We start from the raw sequence: 25,042 nt of genomic DNA on the forward strand, positions 1-25,042 counted from the left end.
ATGTTTTTATTAAAAGTTAAGAATTATAAATATATATATATATATACATACACATATACATGCATACATACATATATATATATATACATACACACGCACATATATATATACATACATACACACACCCACATATATATATATATAAATTAATAAATATTTACCTTTTAATTGTTCGCCTTTTGAAAACCGTAATTATCGTCAAAGCATTCATTTGGATGTAGCTTATAAATATACGAAATGTTGAATTTTCAAAAAGAACGCCAATTGAACATTGTTTGGTTTAAATATAAGGTTATAATAATATATATATAAATATATACCTATATATATATATATATATATATAGAGAGAGAGAGAGAGAGAGAGAGAGAGACAGACAGACAGACAGACAGACAGAAAGGGAGGGTGGAGACGGCAACTTTAAACAAATAATAATCACAAAATAATACTTCTTCTTATACAAATATATCATTTATTCTAAGTAATCCTCTTTTACATTAATAATTTAAACAAAATTTCGCATATCAGGCTCGCGACTCACGCGTATCTGGCATTATCTGGATGTTCTATTTTAATAACGTTCGTATACCTCGCTGTTCCATGTCCTAGTGATACCAACATCATTTCCACTGACACCCACATTCAAATCTGCATACATTTCATTCACTATCATCCGCCGATCAGCGTGGATGAGCTAGTCGAGGCGCATAGTCTTTTCTGGTGTGGTGCCTGTGCATGGCTGTCCGGAACGCGCCTTGTATCTCAAATCTCTGCTACCATTCTGAAATCAACGAACCCATCTTCTAACTCTTCGGACATCAATTGCGTCAGCTTAGTAAATGTTCAACAGACATAACTGAGTGTTGATCGGTCCAATTCTTTCTGCATGAAGCAATTCAATGACGCGTCTCTGCTTCTGTCACACGTTCACGACTGTCGTTTCCTCCTTAGAGCCTCCTATCGTCGATATCTGCAGCAGAAACACCTCGGTAATAAATGCATAAGTACAGTCATCATAACAGTGTAATATTCAATCACCCATAGCCCATTGAGGTGGAATAAAACATAAGAGGTAAATATTTTAGGAACGCCCCTCGTAAAATAAACGTATAAGCTAAGCTGGTCAGTCTGAGTTTACAAGTTTCAATTGAATAAGGATCTACTAATGAACGTTGAACTATCGATTGTTTAAAGGGTCGATTAATAAGATCAGAACCGAATGAACGAACCAATCAACATTATTTGACCACGATCGATTATTATCGCCAGTCATTTTTTAATCTCCGATATATTTCTATTTACTCTTGATATTTTTCTTTTTTTCTGTCTCTATGTCTCTCTGCTGATAATAATAAGACTAAATAATGTACGTTTATATCCAATGAGCATAGTCGGCAGAATCCTTACGGTATTTACATAAACGTAATCAGGAATGGATAGAGCCTTTATTCGGTATAATTTTCCCGTTTCATCTTAACAAAGAGAACTAGAAATAAACAAAGATTCAGAAAAAAAAAAACAAAGAAACAAAGAAGAATAAAAGGAGATATATGAGAAAACGTTTGTTCGAGAGAGATGAGAGAGAGTAAGAGAGAAAATAAAAGATATTATAAAAAGAAGAAAAAGAAGAACAACAAGAAGATAAAAAAGGACATAATAACATGAACCAAAAGAAGAGAAAAAGGAAGTAGGAAATAAAGAATGCAAATTAAAAAGCTGGAGGACAGAACGAAGAGCAGACAGATTTGATGATTTCAACGTGGTCGCATGCTATATAACTTGAGAAACTAAATGTTTCGTATCTGTTTTCTCTGATAGGAAAGAACCTTGCTTCTAAAGGATTTGCAACATATAATGGCTACTAACCTTCATCTTGCTTTACCTTCTGCTAGCTTTTTAGAGATTATGTGTAAATCTTTTTTTTACATAGGCATCACCACTTATCAAGAACAAGCGGCACCCTGAGGATACGGGTTAAAGAGTGTACAAAATTGGACAATATAGTAATCGTTAGAAATGGAAAATCGATAAATTTGTAAACAAGTGGAACGGTTCATCAGGAACTTGTTTACGTTAGACTTGAAGACAACCATCTTGTAGTCAGCTGGAAAGCAGGAAAACGGAAGACCATTTTTGGGAATGTACGACGTGTTACATGTAAAACTCGATTGAATCAGGTAATAAAATGAGTTTTTAATACTTTTCAAGATAGATAAAAGTCGTTACGATCGCCCCATACGAGATTTCAATATTATAGTTTTTTTTTAGAATGAATATTATGTACGAATTATTTTTATCAAATTTATTACCCACTGTTTTTATCCGTTTTGCCTTAATATCCACACACACACATACACACACACACACAGATAGCTTTCCATGTGGGAGGGACATCTCCAGGGAAGATCCTAACTTACCCTATATGTGCTTCCGGGTTGCTTTAGCTCACACTACTGCATTTATATTTACTCTCTATCGCCCCCACAACAGCGGAGTTACTATCTTTCAAAGCATATCTGAGAAAATTGACCAAGTCCTTTCTACTTATCCTTCAGCTAACATTCACGTATGTGGAGACTTCAATGTTCACAACGTCGAATGGTTGACCCACTCAAACAAGACCGATGATGAGGGGAGGTTCTGTCATGATTTCTCCATTGCCTATGACCTCACTCAGATTGTTCAGGAACCTACCCGTGTGCCCGATAATGACGGCCAGTATGCGAGCCTACTAGACCTTTTTCTCACAACTTGCCCTGAACTATGTTCAGTTTCTGTTCTGTCGCCTCTTGGATCTTCCGACCACTCTGTTGTATCAATTAAGATAAAAATGAAATGTAATAAGTCCCCAGACGTACCTCTTCATCGTACAGTATATCGATACACTAAGGCTGACTGAGATAGCTTCCGTACATTTATATCTGATCTACCTCTGCATTCCATGTTTAAAAAGGATGTGTCCTCTATAGTATTAGACCTGACTGAATGGTTAATTGTAGGTATTGACCATTTCATACCCTCTAAAAAGTTTCAGCAAAAACCTAACAGCCAGCCATGGTTCTCTCCAGAATGTGCTGCTGCCATTGCGCACAGAAATCACTTTTTCCACTGCTTCAAACGTAATAGATGTATGGAAACTAAAGCCGCTTTCAGGACTGCCAGCAACCATTGTAAGAAAGTAATAAGGAACGCAAGAGAGTTGTATGCTCAATGTGTTAAGTCCAAAGTAGCTGAGCAGCGGCTTGGTTACCACCAGTTTTGGCAAATAGCAAACAGAATCCTGAACAGAAGCGTGTGCTCCATCCCAACTATTATCAATGGACCTGAGGTAATCTCGTCAGCATCAGGCAAAGCCAAACTCTTTGTCAAGAACTTTGCAGCTAATTCTACCCTTTGCGACCAAGACCGCCAACCTCCAATATTTCCTCCTGTATCAGAAAACACGCTATGTGATATACGTATATCTGTACGTGATGTTGCCAAGCTAATCAAAAACCTTGATTCCAGTAAAGCAACTGGCCCGGACGGTATTCCAATTATAGTACTCAAAAAACTTCAACCTGAACTAGCGCCCATACTTACAAACCTGTTTAAACGTTGTCTTAAGGAGAATAGTTTCCCATCTCCCTGGAAAATCTCATCAGTATGCCCTGTATTTAAGAATTCAGGTGATCGCTCATCCCCCTCTCAGTACAGGCCAATAAGTCTCCTGTGCGTCATGAGTAAGTTGCTAGAATCTGTGTTAAATACAGAAGTAATCAACCATCTCAACAAAAATAACCTTCTTAGTGACACTCAATATGGTTTCCGTTCTGCTAGATCTACAGCAGATGTCCTTACAGTTATATCGCATAGGATTAGCAAATCTCTCGACGGTGGCAATCTTTCTAGGGCAATTGCTCTTGACATATCTAAAGCCTTTGATAGGGTATGGCATAAAGGTTTACTTCATAAGATCGCTAGCTATGGTATAGCTGGAAAAGTCTTTTCAATTATTAAATCATTTCTTTCTGATAGGTTCATAAGAGTAGTAGTTGAGGGGCAAAAATCAGAAGCTCACAGTATTAATGCCGGTGTCCCTCAGGGATCCATCCTGGGCCCAACTCTTTTCCTCATCTGCATTAATGATCTTCCAAATCATATCCTTACATCATTAGTAGACATTTATGCTGACGACACTACCATTTATGGTAGCACATCTAAGACAGTAAACGACCAAGTTCTCTCTAATTCTCTCTCCTCTGATCTTGAGCACGTAGTACAATGGGGAAAGGAGTGGCTGGTTACTTTTAATGCATCTAAAACCAAGCTTCTCTCTTTACATCATCAACATTCTAATCCATATTTGTCATCAATTGAAATGAATGGCTCTCGTCTTCAGGAGGCCTCAAGTTTTGACAAGCTTCTGGGCTTGACCATTACTCCTGATCTTAAATGGAACACGTATATCAAATCTGTTGCCAAGGCCGCTGGAAAAATGGTGGGATCTTTCTATCGACCCAGTAGATATCTCACTGCTGATGCTATTCTCTATCTATATAAGAGCCAGGTACGTCCAAGGATGGAATACTGTTGCCACATCTGGGCAGGAGCTGCTAGAAAGGACTTGTCCTGCCTTGATAGAGTTCAAAATAGACTTCGTAGCCTCGTAGGAGATGTCCTTTTCTCCTCCTTGCAACCTCTATCTCACAGAAGAGATGTTGCAAGTTTGTCTCTGATGTATCGTTATTTTCATGGAAAGTGTTCAACTGAGCTTCAATCTATGGTCCCTCCTCACCAAACTTTCACAAGAAACACTCGTCTAGCTGTAAACACTATCAATAATTTCCCCCACTCTTTATCTGTGCCTAAACCTAAACGTAGATTCCATGAACAAAGCTTCTTTCTTAGAACTGCACGCCTGTGGAATTGTCTTCCGTTTTCCTGCTTTCCGGCTGACTACAATATGGTTGTGTTCAAGTCTAAAGTAAATAAGTTCTTGATGAGCCGTTCCATATAAGTTATCAAATTTACCAAATTTTCATTACTAATGATTACTATATTGTCCAATTTCTACTGTACACTCTTTAACCCTTATCCTTGAGTGACCTCTGGGCCTTGATAATGTGGTGATGCCTATGTAAAAAAAAAAACACACATATATATATATGTATATATGCATATATATTTAGACAAATATTATTGAATAGCACGGAATTATTCTGTTTTACAATTTTCCTTTCTATCTTCTCACATCTCCGAATAGTCCTTTTTGTGTTTTTCTCGAAATTATATACGTTGGATCCATATGACATAACGTAAAGGCAAAAATAGAATCGCCGGGCAATTCCGGGTGTCATGCTAGTGAATATATATATATAGGATTATTTCCTTAAAGGGTTTAAATTTAAAATTCCCTTCATGTGTCCAGCTTCCTCTATTATACTAATATGCAACAATTTATAATGAATGTGAACAGCCATATTGCTTTCAAACTCATTACTGTAAGTATGGTCCCTAATTTACAGTAACGCCTGCTGTCTCTGACAACGTACGGTTTTAGTGTGAATCTAACAAACACACACACACATGCACGCACACACACACACACACACACACACACACACATATATATATATATTGTTTTTAAAATATAATTATCCACTGACACGTGAGTGGCTGAATCTAGCGATATTTGAAATCTGAATCTGAAATCTGAATATATATATATATATATATATATATATATACATATATATATATACATATATATATATATATATATATATATATAAAGCCTTTTATTAGGCTGATTTGTCGTTTTACCTCAGTTTTAGAAGCAGTGAACAAAAGAATTCTTGATAGGACCATTCGATCTATGAAGAAATGCTCGGACTCGGTTATAAAATGGTCCCTTAATCTTAAGATAAACAATGCTGATCTTTATAAAATTTTATACAGATAATTATTACCAGCCAATTTCTTTTATCCTCTTAAATAAGGCTCTCATCTTCGTAAAATGCACTGATCTCACAGATCCAGACATTAAATTAATCCTTTTACTTGCTCTTACTTTTTTACAATAAAATTTTGACTAGGAAGGATACATCAAAATTTTATATTCGTCTGGGAGCCTCTGACTCTGCAGATATCACAGATATTGAAAGAACTAGGCTTGTATTTAAATCTATTAGAGGAGGACTTTATTAGGATGAGGCACTACTTATAAATAGAGATAGACTTACGGAATATAATAACAATATTAAAAGACTACACTCCTTTTTTTCAATAATTTCGTCCTCACCATAATTATAAATCCTGATAGGAAAACATTAAATTTCTTAGAGGTAAACTTAATGTCAGAATAATGCGTTCCTCGCCACAAACCCAACCTATCTCTATTCTATGCCATAAAGTTTCAAACTACCCAAATTCGATTATAAAATCAATAGTTTCCTCAGTATCAAATACAGTATCTAAGCTATCAGCGCACAGAAAAACCTTCGACATAAACTTAATCATTTCAATAATGCATGATTAAATTCGGGATATTGTGAGGAGATTAAATTCACCCAAGAAAACTCCTCCCGAACCCCCTAACTCCGTAATCACACATAATATGACATGAAAAAGAACCAATCTAAACTCCTTACCTAATTTAAATAGTAATTCATATAACCCCCTATAACTAAAACCCTAATCCCTACCCTAACCCTAGCTCGCTATAACTAAAAAGGCTATTCAACATAATGATTCCCACCACACTGTTCCTCGAAACCGTCTAAGAAAGAAAAAAATATTGGTTTAATCCCCCTTCCGAAGCAGTAAAGTTGTAACTAATATACATCAGGAATTCTTTAAAAATGTAGAAAAACCATTTAAATACCTAGATAGATATAGCACTGATTTGAACAAAAATTCAATTAAAATTTCGTATTCAACTATACCTAATAAAACCCCAAAAGGATAGTATCTAATAAGAAAATTAGGAATGCTCAATCTGGATCTAACTTCTGTACACCTATCGCTAATTGTAATTGCTAATACTATTTTATAGTATTTATTGATATAATAGTAATTATATTCCTTTAATCGTTTTCTCCCCTATATTTCATTTCCTTCTCATTTTTTATATATTCACCTTTTATTTTACCTTTCCAATTATTTTCCTCCTCACCCTACTTTAATATGAATCACCATCTATCCCTATAAATACTAACTTAAATTTATTTCCGATTTAAGCCTTCACTCAGCTCTATTTTCGATACGCTTTCCGTAAAAGAAGAACCGCCATTTAAATAATAATTGCATAGATGTAAACTATGCTTGTACCGTAATCTAATTATATCCAGATTCTTTTCCTGTTTCCAATAATTTAACCTTTATCGTAATCCTCCTTAAGTAGCCTCTTAAAACTCACCTTTTCTCCCTCCCAAACAAGATCTCCCCAATTGATAACGATAATGGTAACTTTGTTATCAACCTCATAAATCCTCCCGATAGATTATTGACCGCTCCTACAATTACTATCCTAATCTTAAATACCTATAACCAAACTATTTATTGCAACTTTTCTTTCATTCAAATAATAGTAATCGTACAATATACACTCAACGAACTTACTCTAAAACCCATATGCTTAACCTTAATGCTAATTAAACTCCGCACTAAAACCCACATTTATTCATTTAACGATGATAACATGACCAGCACTAAGAATACAACACTCTCTACATTAATTAAAAAACTTTTAACTAAAAACATAAATTTCTCTTTTAAATGGTCAATACTCAAAAAATCTAAATCCTATACAGTTGGCGCCAACTATTGCTTTGTATATCTGCAGCTTTAAGTATAATCTCCTTGTTTCAAAATTTTAACATCGTCATATCTAAAAACAAATTAATTTCAAACTGCAAACATAGAAAAAATATAACCTCCCCCCATTTACCTCACCATTTATTCATTTGCTGATAATTTTTATATCATACCAACAAGTAAGTTTCTCACTCGCATAACCCTAACCCTAACTCGCACCTTTTCTCTGATGTTGATTATTCTTTAAATACCATGGTCCCTTTTGCTTTTCCCCCGAGAATTCAATTTTTATACTTTTTAAGTAGACATTAACCATTTAGCTTAAACCTCCTTTATACTCTTCTAAAGAATCCACCCCTAGCTTTTTTCAACCCCTTTTACTTTTAGCTATAAAGAACTGCTGTTTACAACTATTTACCCCTTATGGATAACATAATTCTCATCTACGCCCTCATTCTATGCGGCTCTATTTTCGACCACTCTATTCTAGAAGAATTATATTCCTTTAATCGTTTTCTCCCCTATATTTCATTATCTCCTGATTTTTTTATATCTTTACCTTTTATTTTACTTTTCTGATTATTTTACCCCCTCACCCTACTTTAATATGAATCACCATCTATCCCTCTAAACACTAACTTAAATTTATTTTCGATTTAAGCCTTCACTCAACTCTATTTTCGATTTAAGCCTTCACTCAACTCTATTTTCGATTTAAGCCTTCACTCAACTCTATTTTCAATACACTTTCCGTAAAACCAGTCCGAGAACATCAAACTCAATTTACCCTGTTTTCCCTAACTAGATCCACACAAGACTGAATGTTATGCATGTTTTTCAGTCTTTACTTAATCAATAATATTTTATCAATTTAAACCCTTATTTCATACACACAGTATTCCTAAATGTCACCTTTATCAATATACATATATCTACACACACACACACACACACACACACACACACACACACACACACACAAATATATATATATATATATACATATATATATTAATTGTTTATCTTTCTGATTGTATTTGCTTTTTCAACTATTAATTATTTTTAAAATTTTTCATCTTTTACCGCCCTCCGGCCACTTCAAACAATATTCCTTTACAGGAAGTGACTGGACATCTATTTTACTATTCTCCTCTAAACATCTTCCTCCTAACCCGCCTCCTTCTAAAATTCGGCTTTTCTGCCCGACTTATTTCATTTTAAGAACTGCAGTAACTAGCGTGATGTTAAAACTCCCCCTTCCCAACATCAAACTTATTTACTTTCTTCCTCTACCTGCGTTTATATATGTTTTCCAACCATTCGCCATTTTATGATTTCAACTGCCCATCCTATTCCATATCTAGCTTCTTTTATCGCTTCTCTATTTGAATTCTATATTTTTCAAACTAAGAACTCATGTACTTCTCTACGCATTAACACCTACTTTCTATGTAATGTTTTTTTCCACACTCATCAATATAAGACTAGTCTACAAGAACATTTTATTTCTTAATCCCCAGATACATTTTACATAAAGTTGCAAATAGAATTTTACTGAATTCTTCTTGGATTTACATATCGCTCCACCCTCTATAAAACAGAATTAACTATAAATACATCCAAGTCTCGATAAATAATAGCAACGACAACAACAACCACTCCTGAAAATGATCGGAAGTACCGATGGAAAGCACAAGATAATATTGCTGAACAACAACTAATATACCTTATAGCCTACTAGCCGAAAAAAGATTACCAGCAAAATTTTAAAAAGACAAACTTAGTCATATATATATATATATATATATATATATATATATATATATATATATATATTTATTATTTTTAAAACAGTAATCTACGTACACGCGTGTTTCGAGGTCGTTACCTTTCGGCAGCGTAGTTCAACTGTTTCAAGGGATCAAACCTCAGACCATGTTCACCACAATCCGGAGCCTTAACCGTTAGGCCATAATCCCTAGATTAATTATACTGTTTTTTTTATCGCTTATAAACTTAGATTTTGTTACTGTTGTTTTTTTAAGCGATACATACGGTTAATATTGGCTCCGCCTCGAAGCTCATTTTTTTTATTTACTTAGAAAGTCGCCCTTTTTGATTTGTTTATATATATATATATATATATATATATATATATATATATATATATATATATACACACGTGTGTGCGTAAGTAATTATGCATGGATACGGTGCACAAATATAAAGCTCATTAAAATTTACAGATGTTGAGCGAGATTGAAAATCGCTACTATAGTACAATTCAGTATATATATATATATATATATATATATATATATATATATATATATATATATATATATCTTGCTACGATGCGCAGACCGTTTCGATCATAATAGATCTCAGCACGCAAGTAAAATAAAAAGTCAAAAATTGAAAATGGTTCAAGCTCATTTTTAATTTTAGAGGAGTTATACTTCGCCATGATATATATATATATATATATATATATATATATATATATATATATATATATATATATATATATATATATATATATACCGAGAGAGAAAGAGAGAGTGGATGAAAGCGAAAGGAACAAGCAAAATGTTGTGTTCATCCACGTTTTGTCTTATCGCAGTACTGCCACTGAATGAATGAAATTTAGAAAACAAAACACCATTAAAAAATCTTGAACATATATTCACATAAAATATATCCAAAGTAGAGCAAAATACACTTTTTATTAGTTTATACATAAGCATTAATATGTCGCTACACCTTCATGCTTCGCTCAGTCTTGTTAATACACGTGTTAATAGAGACCTCCGCAGGCGACATTGCTTATACAAAAGCTTAGTCCATAAAGAAAATTATTCAGCGATCACCCAAAAGATAATAATGGTCACATATTATTAATAAACAAAGAAGAAGACGGAAGAGAAGGAGAGGCGATTTCGGTGTGTCTCGAAATCGAAAAAAAAGGAAACATATCAAAAAGCGAAGGGGAAAAAAGAAACGAAAGAAAACAATGAGAAGAGAAAGAAAAAAGGAAAAAAAGAAAAATGGGGAAAAGGAGAAAGGAAATAGTACATAAAATACAGAAAAGATGTAGTAGAAGCAGTTAATAAAAATATAAACATAATATAAATATATATATATATATATAAACTACTGATAATAAGAATAAAAAATGTCTTAAAACTTATTAATAAAATTAAAATACAAAGAAAATATAGAAGAAAAATAAAAAATAAGAAAATAAAATAAAAATAAAATAAATATATTAGCTCATCAAGAAAAAATAAATATATACATATATATACACGTATATATACATATATATACATATATATGCATGCATATATATATGTATACATAGTAATTGAATAAAAGTTTGTGAATGAAGGTTACATATAACTTTAATATATCATTTGACCAATAAGGAAAGAATAAGAGAGAAAATCTCTTCATGCCATGTCATTACGTTGCTAAAGCTTCTCGTCAAAGCAGCAGGGCTAGCATTATACTATATATAAAATGTAAATAAAATCTGACTTAAATACATTTAAAATAGAACTGAAGAAAATTTTAAATATAAGAATAAAACATATCAATAAAATAAATTATCAGAATTTCAGCATACGCGAATAAGAAGGTAACACAAAATTGAAAGGGCAGTAGAGAAGTAAGTAATTGTAAAAAATAGGGATCATTCAGAAATAATGGGGATTATTAAAAAATAATAAATAAAAAAGAAAATGATCAAAAAGAAGTATAAAAGTTAAATAAAAACAACTAAGAATGTGGATAGAAATAACGAATACGGAAATGCATATTGTTATGGCTTGCAATAAGCCACAAAGAAAACAGAACAACGGAATAGAGTTTAAACAATGTATTACTGGAACAACAACGTAAAAAGGTTACAACTGAAAAGAGTAGTAAATGTCACTGAGCAGGCGTGGGTCGCTCTGGTGTTTAATCCACACCTGGGATCAAAAGGTCTATGGTTTATATAATTGATAGAACACTCCGTTTGAAGGGTTATTCCCCCACAAAGCCCTCCTCCCAAGCTGATTTCCGCGATTGTGAAAATCAGTATTTCTTCCATTTTGTGGCAGACCACCAAGCTCATCAAGACAAAATAAATAGCTACTATTATGTCCAACTGCGGGTTGAAATGCGCTAGGAATAGTTTTGAAGTCAGGATTCTTTCTATTTCTTGGAATGATGTCTGGCAATCTTTTGCGCTTCCTCTTTCTGCCGGAGCGTCTCGGTTCTGACATCCCTTTTGGAGGGTCTATGTCAAAACAGTCATACACAGTTTCAATCGCTTCACTGCCGTCCTGTGGTAGTTTTTCTTGATTCTCGTAGAAGCGCTTTCTGATTTGGTTCAGGTGCCTCTTATGTTGGAACTTTGGGCCCTGAATGATGTATGTAACATGGCCGATTCTTCGTAAGATCGTGCCCTGTTCCGAAACAAGAAACGTTATTTCTAAAATGTCTAAAATACACGTTGTCTCCGTTGTTAACCAGTTTCGTTGACATTGTAGAGTTTCTGTTGTGTACTATGTGTTTGAGTAGCAGTTTATCAAATATGGATTTTATTTTCCGTCCAAACATGATTTCTGCTGGGGATCCCGCATCTGGTTTGTTCGGATTTCTCGTGATTCTTGTGATTCTGTAAACCTGCAGAAATTGCTGAAGGGACATTTCTGTCGGTGTACCGGCCGCCTTTTTAATGGCCTTTTAAGCCTATCGACGAAGCGTTCGGCCTGGCCGTTGCTTCTGGCATGGTACTGGGGTGTCGTAATATGCTTGACTTGATACATCTCGCAGACTTCTCTGAACTCTCTCGAGGTGAACTGTGTAGCGTTGTTGCTAACCAGACGGTCTAAAACCCAAAACCGAGCAAACAATTCCAATAAAATTTTGTCGTTGTTGCCGTGGTCGGGTTTTTGCATCTTAGTACCTCTGGCCATTTAGAACAAGAGTCAACTACTATGAGGTAGTAAAAATCCTCCACAGGTCCCGCATAATCGATGTGGATCCTCGACCATGGTTGTTCAGCCTTAGGCCAAGGGTTGTACGTTATCGGGAGTGCTTTTGCAGCCAAAACACAAATTTTGCATCTATTCACTATGTCGGTAATATCTTGGTCCATAGCTGGCCAATAAAAATATTCTCATTAAGCTTTTTATTCTGTTTATTCCTGGATGCCCCATGTGAACATCCCTGAGAATTATTTGTTGAAGGGTTTGAGGGATGACAAGCCTTTCACCGTATAACGGTATTTCGCCGCAACCAGAAAAAATGTCTGAACTGGTGTCACCCAGTGCTAATTTATGCTTCCTGGTTTGAATGATAATTGTCATTTAGGGATTCTGACTTAATTTCCTGAAGTGTGACCGGCAGTTCGTGGATAATATTGTTTATCATGGTTTTTACATAACTATTAATACGTAGTGCCGCGATTACTGAATCTTCAAGAGGTTCCATTTTGGCAGAGATCAGTCCCGATAGACGGTCCGCATGGTTTACTTGTTTTAAGAGGAGAAATTGAATTGTAAAATTATAGTTCAGCAGAAAGTTCCTCATCTTAATAGTTGGTTCGCAGTGAATCTTGGAAGCCCTTTTATTGATCCAAAAATGGATATCAACGGCTTATGGTCGGTTTGTAGAACAAATGTCTTCCGTACAAGAACCGGTGGAATTTTGAAACTGCAAATATAATTCCTAGGGCCTCTTTCTCGATCTGAGAATAATTCTTTTCCGCTGGCAAGAAAGTCCGTGATGCGAAAGCAATAGGCTGTTTCGAGCCATCCAGCATTCGATGTAGCATGCACGCCCCGATGTCATATTGACTAGCGTCGCTAGCTACTATTATGTCCAACTATGGGTTGAAATGTGCTAGGAATAGTTTTGAAGTCAGGATTCTTTTTATTTCTTGGAATGATGTCTGGCAATCTTTTGTCCACTCCCAAGTCCTATCCTTTTTCAGCAAATAATTAAGTGGTGCGCGCAATTTGTGCATTTAGGATGAACCCCTAGTAATAATTTGCCAAACCTAAAAAACTCTTGCAATTGAGTTATGTTTACTGGTGCCGGCATTTCTTTAATAACGGTCGCCCTATCTGGGCGTCTGCCATCTTTATCGATTATTTGACCCAAGTATTTAATTGTTTGTAAAAAGAACTCGCATTTATCTGCTTTGATCTTAAATCCATAATCTTGTATAGTATCCATTACTTGCTGGAATATTGCGGGTGCCACCTTGATACCAAACGTGAGTGTTTTCGTATCTGTACAAACCCCGATGAGTGTTAATACAGAGGATGTTAGCGCCTTTGTCGTTTACCGAAATCTGTAGGTAAGCGTCGCTTAGATCGATCTTAGAAAAAACTTGCCGCTATTTAATTTCGTGAACACTTCTTCTGGACTAGGTAATTGATAGTGAAAATCTTCTAAGGAACCGTTGAGTCCGGTCGCGAAGTCGGCGTAAACGCGAATTTCTCCGGACCTTTTCTTTACGTAAACTGCCGGAGCCAGTATACCGATGCTTTCTAATCTGTCTAGTTCCTGATTTATCTTGTTCAGGGAAGCGAACGGGACATTCTTTTAAACACCGGTTGTGTGCCAGGTTTCAACTTAAAATATGCGGCCATTTTTGTACATCTCCTCAAGCCAGGAGTAAATACGTTTGTGAATTCTTTTTTAAAACAAGTTATAAGTTTCTCCGTTTCTGCTGGGCGGGTATCTATTTTCTTGCACAATGTGGATATGGGAAGATCCAAGAGACGAAATCCCTTCATGCTGTCAGAACCGAACAGGTTCTCACTATCTTTTAGCACATACAATCTTAGTTTTTGTTTTCCCCGTAAAGTGACGTTTGTAATTAATTCACCTTCAAAATGAATTTTTGTACCATTAACGGCCGTCACCGTTCTGTTAGTTTTTAACATAGTTGGCTTTCATAATATTTTCCACGTTTTGAGATTTATTATTGAAAGATCCGATCCACTGTCTAATTTGAATTTAATAGCCTTGTCGAAAATGTTAACCGTTACATATTTGCGTAGATTTTCATCTACGACGTCCTTAGTTCTGGGTTGACGTACACGGCTTCTATTCTGAGTTTTCCCACAGTGTGAAATTTTATGACCTATCTTATTGCATAAATGGCATCTTTTTTGTTAAAAATGGGCAATCCCTTACCCAATGTATTCCACCACATCTGAAACAAGTGCTCGGTGCGTTTAGTTTTTCTGTGTGCCATTTCGACGGGTTTTCTTTGTTACTTTTTTTGATATTCGCGATGCCTGCTTCGATATTTCTTGCATCTTTTTTTATAATTTCTACTTTTTGACAATCCTCAATCAATTTTTGTAGAAGTGTGTTTTGGACAAACATGCATAGCCACGTGAATTGGTCACGTTTTAGAAACACACTTCTGACGTCATAGCAAAAATGGATTCTCAATATAGGAGCAAGAGTTAGTCAGATCAGGGCAGAACAGTAACCAGAGTAGTTCGGAGAGAGTTGATCGGCCCAGAGTTGACATGGTTGAAGGAGGGTCCTCTTAGAGGCGAAGGGGTGGAAGGAACCATGTAGATACAAATGGGAATTCCTGACTTCATCAGCATTAAACCGGTCTAATGAATAAAGAGCATATTTGTGTTTTTGTAAAACTATTGTCATGTGTCATCTTTCAACAACCAAAAGGTAATGTGTTAAACATGAAATATGAACATTACGTAACCTTTCCAAGATATGTATCTCTCCTCCTCTCTATTTGATGTGTTACAAGAAATATAAGAACTCTGCATCTATCACCCTCAGTATATATATGACGTCGCAAGCATTCCATAACAGAAGTGTATATGTATAAATCTCTTCTCTCCTCTCTCCCTCATCATTGTTATATATGGCCCCGTCTCTCCTTAATATGTACCCCTATGCCATATCCATATCGAATTGGTGCTCGTTTTCCAGTGCACCTATACAAGGATGTGGGGGGAAAACGAACCTCGTATAATGCCAGGGAAACAACAAAAGGTCTTTAGCTAGACAAAATACACAAATGCACACAATGGAAAAAAGTAAAGCACGGAAAAATATCGATATGCCACAAAGAAAAAAACAACAATAATAATAATAATGATAAAACACCCACACACGAATATCTATTTAGAAAGGTACGAAAAAATGCTACACCATTTATCACACATGATGTGAAAAGAAAAGCAAAAGAATCATATAAAAATATAATTTACTTAAAAAAAAGAGATGATATACCGCAAAAGACAAACAAATAAGAGTCGTAGATATGAATGAAAAAAAGAAAGAGTTGTAAAAACAAGTCACCACGCGTAATTCATTGATAAATGTATTGTTGTCTTTTAAAATATACAGATATCCACACAAGTAAGATATTGGGTAAGTCATTATTGCTGAAAATTGTTTTGCATAACTGTCAATCAAACTCAAAGACGCCTGTGTTATAAGAAGAGATATGCTTTTGCTGCAAAAAGAATTTTGTGTTCATAGTTCGTGTGTTTTTCTTTTAAAGAAAGGGACAATTTTATTGGCAGACTTTGTGGTTATTGTTGATGTTGTTTGCAGAAAAAAATTTTGTTGAAAAAAGTTATAACTGTTGGTCATAGTTAAATGTGTAATCATTTTTCGCAAGAAGTGTAGCTTGCCAGGAGACAGCAGTAGAATGCCCCTTTTAGGAAAATATAGATGGGAACCTGCGATATTAGGTGCTTATAAAGCATGCTGCAAGTAACGGAACCGAGCAGAATTATAAGGCTCGGCACAATAAATTAAAAAGGTAGGCGTTCAAGGAGACGAGAATTCCTTAGGGTACTATAAAGCACTATAAGAGTCACCACCACGGGCAAATCACAGATAGCATTAAGAAGGGAGAAAAAGTAAAAAATGCCGTAAGTACGTAGGAAGAAAAGATATAACCTTGATTTTTTTTAGAGATGTATGAATGCGGGTTGTCTCTGTTGGGATCTTAGAAGCTCTGATGGAAGAAAACCAAAGAAAAACCACAGAAATCTGATATTTATTTAGAATTCAGCGCGCAATAGGAATTTTGGCGCAAAGGATGGGGGTTATTTAGTTAAGGGTGTTGTTTTCTAAGTCTTTATCGAAGTTCCAAGACTCCAAGCAAGAAATCAGAGCGAATTGGTGTTATGAAAAGGAACGTCTTAATAATTAGAAACATATCACAAAGATTTAAGTAAATGAGCTTAAATGTATGTCACAAAAGAAATAAAGTAGTTCGAAAATGAGACAAAGCTCTAATTAGTATAACACCCAGGCGAAAGAAAGGATCAGGACACATTTGGACGAAAGAGTCGTCGATTTCCTGAAGAGGTAAAATGAGACCTCGGTTTACGGCATAAGGGTGACTGGATGAAGCAGTTGATGCGAATCATAGGAGGTATACCCTACACCCAAAAAGGAAATGCCAGAAAGATAAGAGAGATATTCTGATCTGAATAATATAATCATGAAGTCAGTTGGAAAAGGGCTGACTAAAGAACTTTTTTATTGTGTCTGATCTTTCTTAGGCAAGTAGTTGAACAGATATAGAGGAAAAATGTAGTAGGATTTTAAAATGCGTACATTTTTTGAAAAATGGGAAGGATGAGAATGTTAAAGGGCTGTCGTCTTTCCATGTAAATAAGAACATTAGCTGAAAAAAGTATCATTAACTCTTTACCGTGCCTAAACCTAAACGCAGATTCCAGGAACAAAGCTTTTTTCTTTGAACTGCACACCTCTGTCTGTTCTACAAGTATTTTAGTGGTGAATGTTCTGACGAAATGCAATCACTTGTGCCCCCACGACATGAGCACCCTCGACAAACCCGACAGGCTGCTAAATCCCACTCCACACTGTAGAGATCCCTTGATGTAAAAGATCTTTCTACTCCAATAGTTTCTTCCCCAGAACCGCTGGACTTTGGAATTCCATTCCAGGTCCCTGCTTCCCCAACAGTACTGACATGCAGAAGTTCAATTGTAACGTGAACCGACATCTTGCTGCCCAAATTCCTACATAGTACCCCAGTAGTTGTTGCCCCTGATAGTAGCCCCTTACACCAAAGTGGCAATTTGCCTTCTTTGGGGTGAAAATGTAAAAAAAAAAAAAAAAAAACCCTGTGGAATTCTCTTCCATTTGCTTGCTTTCCGGCTGACTATAAGTTCTTGATGAGCCGTTCCCCTTAAGTAATCCAATTTATTAAATTTCCACTACTAACAAGTACTACGTCACTTCACCATTGACTACTGCACATTATTAACCCTTATCCTTGAGTGTCCTCTGAGCCTTTATAAGTGGTGACCCCTTTGTAAAAAAAAAAAAAAACTCGCCGCAAGTCATTTCTTCTTTTGCATGTTTTAAAACTAAACATTAATCTTAAGTGACTTTCCAGGGCATTCATTGTCAAGCCCGAATATCATCTGACGTGATATTGTAAACAAACACAGTAGGAATTCGATAACAGCTTTATTATTATTATTTATTGTTTTATTTTATTTTATTTTTTTTCAAATTTGTCTGCCAGGCCAATTATTATTCGTAATATATAATAATCAATAGATAATTGATTCTATAATAATACATACGCAATCTGCATAAATTAAAAATATATGTTTAAGCGTAATGTACGACCGGGAAACGCCGGGCGTCTAGTTAGTAAGTAGTAAAAAAACTCATTGAAATAGAAAATAAGCAAAGCAAACTCCAGATTTTATAAAAAGTCCACGGTGTGTGTGTTTGTGTGTGTGTGTGTGTGTGGACGCGTGTGTGTGTGGACACGCCTGTTTGGACACGTGTGGGTGTGCGTGTGAAGAAAAAAAAATGAAAGGGATTGGGCTTAGATAGAAGAGGACAGACAAAGCAGGAAATGACAAAGAGAAATAATAAGGGGTCTACTGCAAACTAAAAGCCGGGAAGACCGTGAAATTTGAATAACAAAAGCATTAGAAAGAAGAAAGAAGGAAAGAAATAGAGAGACAGAGAGAAAGGGAGAGAGATTGAGAGTGGTGCATAGAGAGGAAGCAATGTGAGATTGAAGGTGAGCGAATAAAGTAAATGAGTAGGAAATCGATAAAAACAATGCGATACGAATACGAGAATTCAATTTTCCGTATTGAGGGAATTAAATGAAAATTTAATAAACCCTGCCTGTTGGGCCAGGCGGTGATAGGCATCCACGCCAGAGAAAATCGCTTCAACACCGAAAAGCGTGAAAGCGGGACGCTAGTAGTGGATACATGAGAGGAGGGGTAGATTGGAGATAACATCGAAATTGGTAAGTAATTCTGATTTAATTTCGATGTCTTTGGAAAATGCAATAACGCCAGCCGTGTGTCCAAAGTTGTCGCAGAAACAAAGTAGAAGAGAAAAAAAAATAAAATTCATGACGACGCACGCCATCTATTGGATTTTTCAGTAACTGTATCTTTCTTTTAATTTTTCGCTTTTATTTTTCTATATTTTTGTGGCGTAGTGAGGCTAGTAGCGATATGAACACTTTTATATAATTAACAATAATTTCGTAAATCGTTTACGGTTTTATGACGTATTTTATATTGGGCCAAATTCTATCTTTGCGATTTACACAAAGAAACCAGCACACACACGCACACGCCCAGGTATATATATATATATATATATATATATATATATATATATATACGCACACACAGGTATATATATATATATATATATATATATATATATATATATATATATAGGAATGAATGACAAAAGTCTATATTCCAAAGTGCATGATGTTGACCATCTTACAATATATTCCGTTTATTCAGTTGACATTTACAATTCTTGACATGTGTTTCTGTATCTGTATCGTAGCACAAAATCAATCACTTAATTATTGTATCAATCAGTGAATCTAGTCTGCTCTTAACTCATCAGAAGAAATAGCAACAATGAATCCACGTAAAGGATACAAAGTGCGTTTTGGCATGACTAAAATCCGAAAATTGGAAGAGAAGCTGCAAATACCTTATAATATGTTTACATTACGCCATTTTGGAATCTAGACGTTTGTTATTCACTCAATATATTGCTTTGTAATTCCATTGCGCTTCTTAAACAAGGATTGGTATATATTATAAGGAAATAAAGTATATTTCCGTTTATATATATATATATATATATGTATATATATATATATACACACACACTTTTTCTTCATTTAGTGTCTTTTAATATTTTCTTAAGTAACAGCCTGTACATTTCATTTGACCTCTTTTTGCCCTATATTTTTGGCGCTGTTTAACGTCATCCTTTTCTGGATCATGTTGACATTTGCTTTTATAGTTTATATTTAATTCAATCGCCATTCAACCTTTTTTTCCTCTTCTTCTTCACTCACTTTTCTTAATTATACTTTGTCTCGGCAAACACATATCTTATTTTTCTTTTAATAATATTATTGAAATTCTTTCCCATTTTTCATTGTACCCATTTGTGAACTATTCCACAGATTTCGGCCTTTTGGATTATTTTGGACCATCTTCCAATTACGTGATTCCCTTGGATTTAACTTGTGCGAATGGAAATTTAATTAACTGTCTTGGATTTACATTTTTGGATTTTACTGTCATTGGATACTTTACTTTCACCAGACTATCCATTCACCTGAAATCACCTTTTTCTTCACCATATTCCCTATGCTTCACTTTTTCTAATCAAGTAAGATCTTTGACTTACTTGCAGTGTCATCAAATACTTTTGCAAGCAAAATCCGATCACATATTTTGCTAATTTCTACCTTCTGATGAGAAGGAAAATATTTCTTCGAAACTCTGCGGATTAAGGACTATCCACTTATTAAGTGTTTCTTTTTCAAATTAAATATGTTTCGAACTCTTTTTCAAAGTGTTTTTAACATGTTTTATTAACTATTTGCTCTTACATACATATATATATATATATATATATATATATATATATATATATATATATATTACCATGAACTGTAGAAATTCTAAAGCGGACTGTTTCATATGTAATACGTTGATATTTGCATTCTGTAGATGTTCAGCGTAAATGGAGACACCCAATATTATTGTAGATCTTTCGTTAAAACTGCAAGAGTATTTATCTAAGCTAGCAAAGACGCCCGGCGTAGCTCAGTCGTAAAATAAGTTAAATTATGATATTTTAATTCATGCAGATTTTTATATATAATTTTAGAGTCAATTTAGTATCGATTTTTATATATTATAAAGTTATGATTTAAAAAAAAAAGAAAAAGATACGCCCTATGGCTTGGGTGCATCAGCTTGAATCAAAACCGAAACCAAAACTTATTAAGAATTCTTGGTAAAATCATTTATTGCAAGAAATGGAAGGTCATAAAAATTAAACGACAGTGACTCGGAAGTAAAATGATGTAAGCGCGATACACAAAACAACTCAAGCGCTATAGTATTAATATATAGATGAGTGATCAGAACTTTTTTTTCCGATTCTGGAACAATTACTGATATATATTAGAGATAATTGTTGAAACATATTTTCTTGAATGTAATATGAAAATGAGATAACCTCTTGAATATTAATACCTTTAGAATAAATAGTACGTATAGAAACCATGCAGGAAGAAAAGTATATAAGAGCCTGTTTTCAGTTTGTAAATCTATTTGTGGAAGCGTGTAATTTTTGTATATATTAACCAAATTGTAAACGAATAAACAAACAGAAAGGAATACGGCATTTATTATATAAATCTCACCTGTCTGTTTTAATGTATGTATGTATGTATGTACGTATGTATGTATGTATGTATGTATGTATGTTTGGGGTGGAGAGGGCTCCCGTAAGCCGTGGTGAAGGCAACCTTTCTAGGAGAAGCAACTCTCTGATTAAAAAACCATAAAGCGGGAGACCAGTATCCGCATTAGGCTGGTCTGCAGTTTAACTTGTTGCTGGTTATCTTGCTCTTGCTTGTTGCTGGATATCAACATTTTGAACCGAGAGAGAGACTTAGCTGTCGTACAAAGCTAAGACTCTGTAACATCATCTGTGTATATATACTCCCTCAGGCATTTGTCTATTAAAATGGTTCTGTGGCGATGGCAGTCATTTTTGGGCTCATGGACTTTAAGTGTCTGAGAGAGTGGCACTCGTCTGACAAGACGTTGCAATCATCATCATGTATGTATGTATGCCTAAGACTTTAGATAGAGGCGACGGATTTTCACGAGATCAGTATCGGTTTAAAGTTCGGCCTTTCGGAAGACAAATATCGAGAAATTGGCCAAAAACATTAATTCCTTCATCCTTAACCGGCTACTTTTTTACTGTGAGTGGTCGCTTTTTTTCGTCGATATTTTCGAAAGTCATTTCCTCTTTTCAACTGACTAGCCGTTATTTAAACATTGGCCACTTCCGGTTTGGCGATAGGCGCAACAGCAAAACGCCACGTTTTTTTTTTCCTTTTCTTTTCCTCCTTCGCCGTACGGGTTCGAACCTGCCTTCTTTCTACCACTTTTTTTGCTCAATACACCTCTCTAAACACCCAAGCAAAGCCGGGCACACAGGCTAGTTATATATATAAAAGTCATTTTGTGTGTGTGTGTGTGAGAGAGTTTTTTTATCATAGGTTCCGTAACGACTGACGGTCTTTTTTGCAGATTTCACGCAAAGGTAAATTATATGTCTGTTCTAAGATATGTTCTGTACGGCAATTTATCCGAGAAATATTGAAAATGGAAAGAATCCGATCATAAAAAATAATCTTTCTTATTGATAAATCGTAATTGTTCCAAGAGAATATTTTTCAGTTAAACCAGCCAAGGAAGATCATTCTCACTAAATCAAGGGAGATTCATTTCTCAACAAATCATTTCTTCTTCTTCTTCAAAAAAACAAAAAAACAAACAGAATTATTGTAATCTGAAGATATAGCTTAGTTCTAGAGGATTCGACTGCAGATCTAATAGCCCTCTCTTCAAGCCCGAGTATATTACGATATAAAAAGAGTTACCATTAAAAATCGCCGCAAATCATTTCTTCATTTTCATATTTTAAAACTAAACATTAATCAAAAGTGATTTTTCCGGGACATTAATGAAGCCCAAATATCAGCTGACATGATATTTTAAACAACCATAGATAGAATTTGATGAACGACATTATCATTATTATTTATGTATTTATTTATTTAATTCGCAAATGTGTCTACTGGGCAAATTATTCCATGTAATGTATAATATTCAATAGACGATTGAATACACACACAATCTGCATAAAGTAAAATATCATATTTAAGCTGATTGATGGACCGACCCACGCTGGGTGTACAGTTTTGTTTGTTCGTTCATTCTATATATTTACAGGATTTTTTTTTTAAATCCCCCCTCGTCGTCTCTTGTTCGCCGAAATATATCGAACCCAGAAGAATAAATATGCATATAAATGTATAAAATAATAAAAACGAGCGTTTAATATCTGGTTCAAAAAAGAGTTGAAGTTGATGTTTTCGTTCCTTTTCTAGAAGGAAAACATAGCCGTTGATTTGAATATATTTTACAGTGTCTCCCCTCAAAACGCTGTATATCCTTTGAATGTTTGTTCTCTCTTGGAATAAATGTTGTCGTTGGAGTTTAAAACATTAGAGAGATAAATGCATATTTCTTATGTCTAATATTTAATTCTTATTCTATAAGTATATATGTATTGTGAGCATGTGTGTTTTGCGTAATTACATGTATATGTATTTAAGACTGACGTGACACTTTCTCATTGGCTATACCTTTTCCTCCTTCCTCTTCCTTCCTCCTCTTACCTCCTGCATACCAATGTTTTTCACTTCACTGATAGATCGGTCGAACAATTTTCTTCTAAAAAAGTTTTATTCATTTTTTTTTTCAGAATAACATTTTGTATTCATGCACGTCACAAATAAAAAAAAAACAAATAAAAAATATAAACTTTTATGCTTTTCGTATTCATTTTTCGTACATTTTATTTTCATGTATATATATATATATATATATATATATATATATATATATATATACATTAGTGTTGGGACGATTTAAAGTATTTTCTCGGTTCCGATACAATTACCGGTTGCTTTCCAAATTTCCGATTCCGATAAGATTTCCGATTCCGATTCTTTTAAAATTTATAAATATTTAATTAGATATTTTTTTTGTAAATTTTAAAATTATGACAGAAGCTCCGCTAATTTCCACGTATATATTTCTGAAATGTTTTCTTTTTAATTGATTGAAAATTGTAAGACAACGAAACATTTATTTTGATCTAAAACAAAGCCCGATCAGATTGTATCAGTTGAAAGTTTTCATAAGCAGTTTAAAATTGTCGACGATTGGAAGGCAACATAAGAAACCGATGTAAGAAGAAAATATTTAACAACGATCCCTCCCATTTTTACGAACGAATTTCTAAATAATAATGTTACTATTTAGGAAACCATTTTTAACATGGTGAAGGCGTGTTTTTTGTCAACTATTCAGTGCCTTCCCTCTATGAATGAAGTGAAAAATGGGTTATTAAATTGATTTGTTTTGCTGTAACAAAAAAATCGAGATAATAATAATAATAATAATAATAATAATAATAATAATAATAATAATAATAATAATAATAATAATAATGATGATAATAATAATAATCTCTATTCCAAAATGAAATGTTACTTCTATAGGTGATTACGTGTGAAATCCTTAAAAAACTTGAAAGAAAGAAAAGCAATGATTTTAGTATTTAAAATGGGAGCTTAGTTTAGAATATGAATTTAACGCAAAAAATCATCATCTCTGAGCCGTTCTAATTCTTTATGGATGTTAACTAAATTGTTTACCACTAAGATAAATTCGATTAGCAGCGTCGTAAAACCACGCGTAATCGCTTAAAAAAGTAGACATACTCCAAGTAAACGCACATAATTTATCACTAATGGAATAACTGTTTTATTTTTTTGTTAACTGCCATAACACACATGTGTTAAAAAGACGTTTATTTTAACGTTTAATTTATGTGTGAAACTGATCATAAATTTCTAGATAAATCAAGGATGAGAGTTCATTTAGAAACGTTGTTTTTATTCGAATAAAAGACGCATCAAGTGTGCTTGTATTTTGAAATGTTTGAACTGGGTGTTGGCAACGCGAGAATAAGGCCAAGGATGAGACTTCATATTTGACAAGCTTGTAAATGCTTCTTTTTTTACTTCTAC

Source organism: Euprymna scolopes, chromosome 19 (assembly GCF_053919585.1).
Source record: "Euprymna scolopes isolate OS-2025 chromosome 19, ASM5391958v1, whole genome shotgun sequence".
Classification (NCBI taxonomy): domain Eukaryota; kingdom Metazoa; phylum Mollusca; class Cephalopoda; order Sepiida; family Sepiolidae; genus Euprymna; species Euprymna scolopes.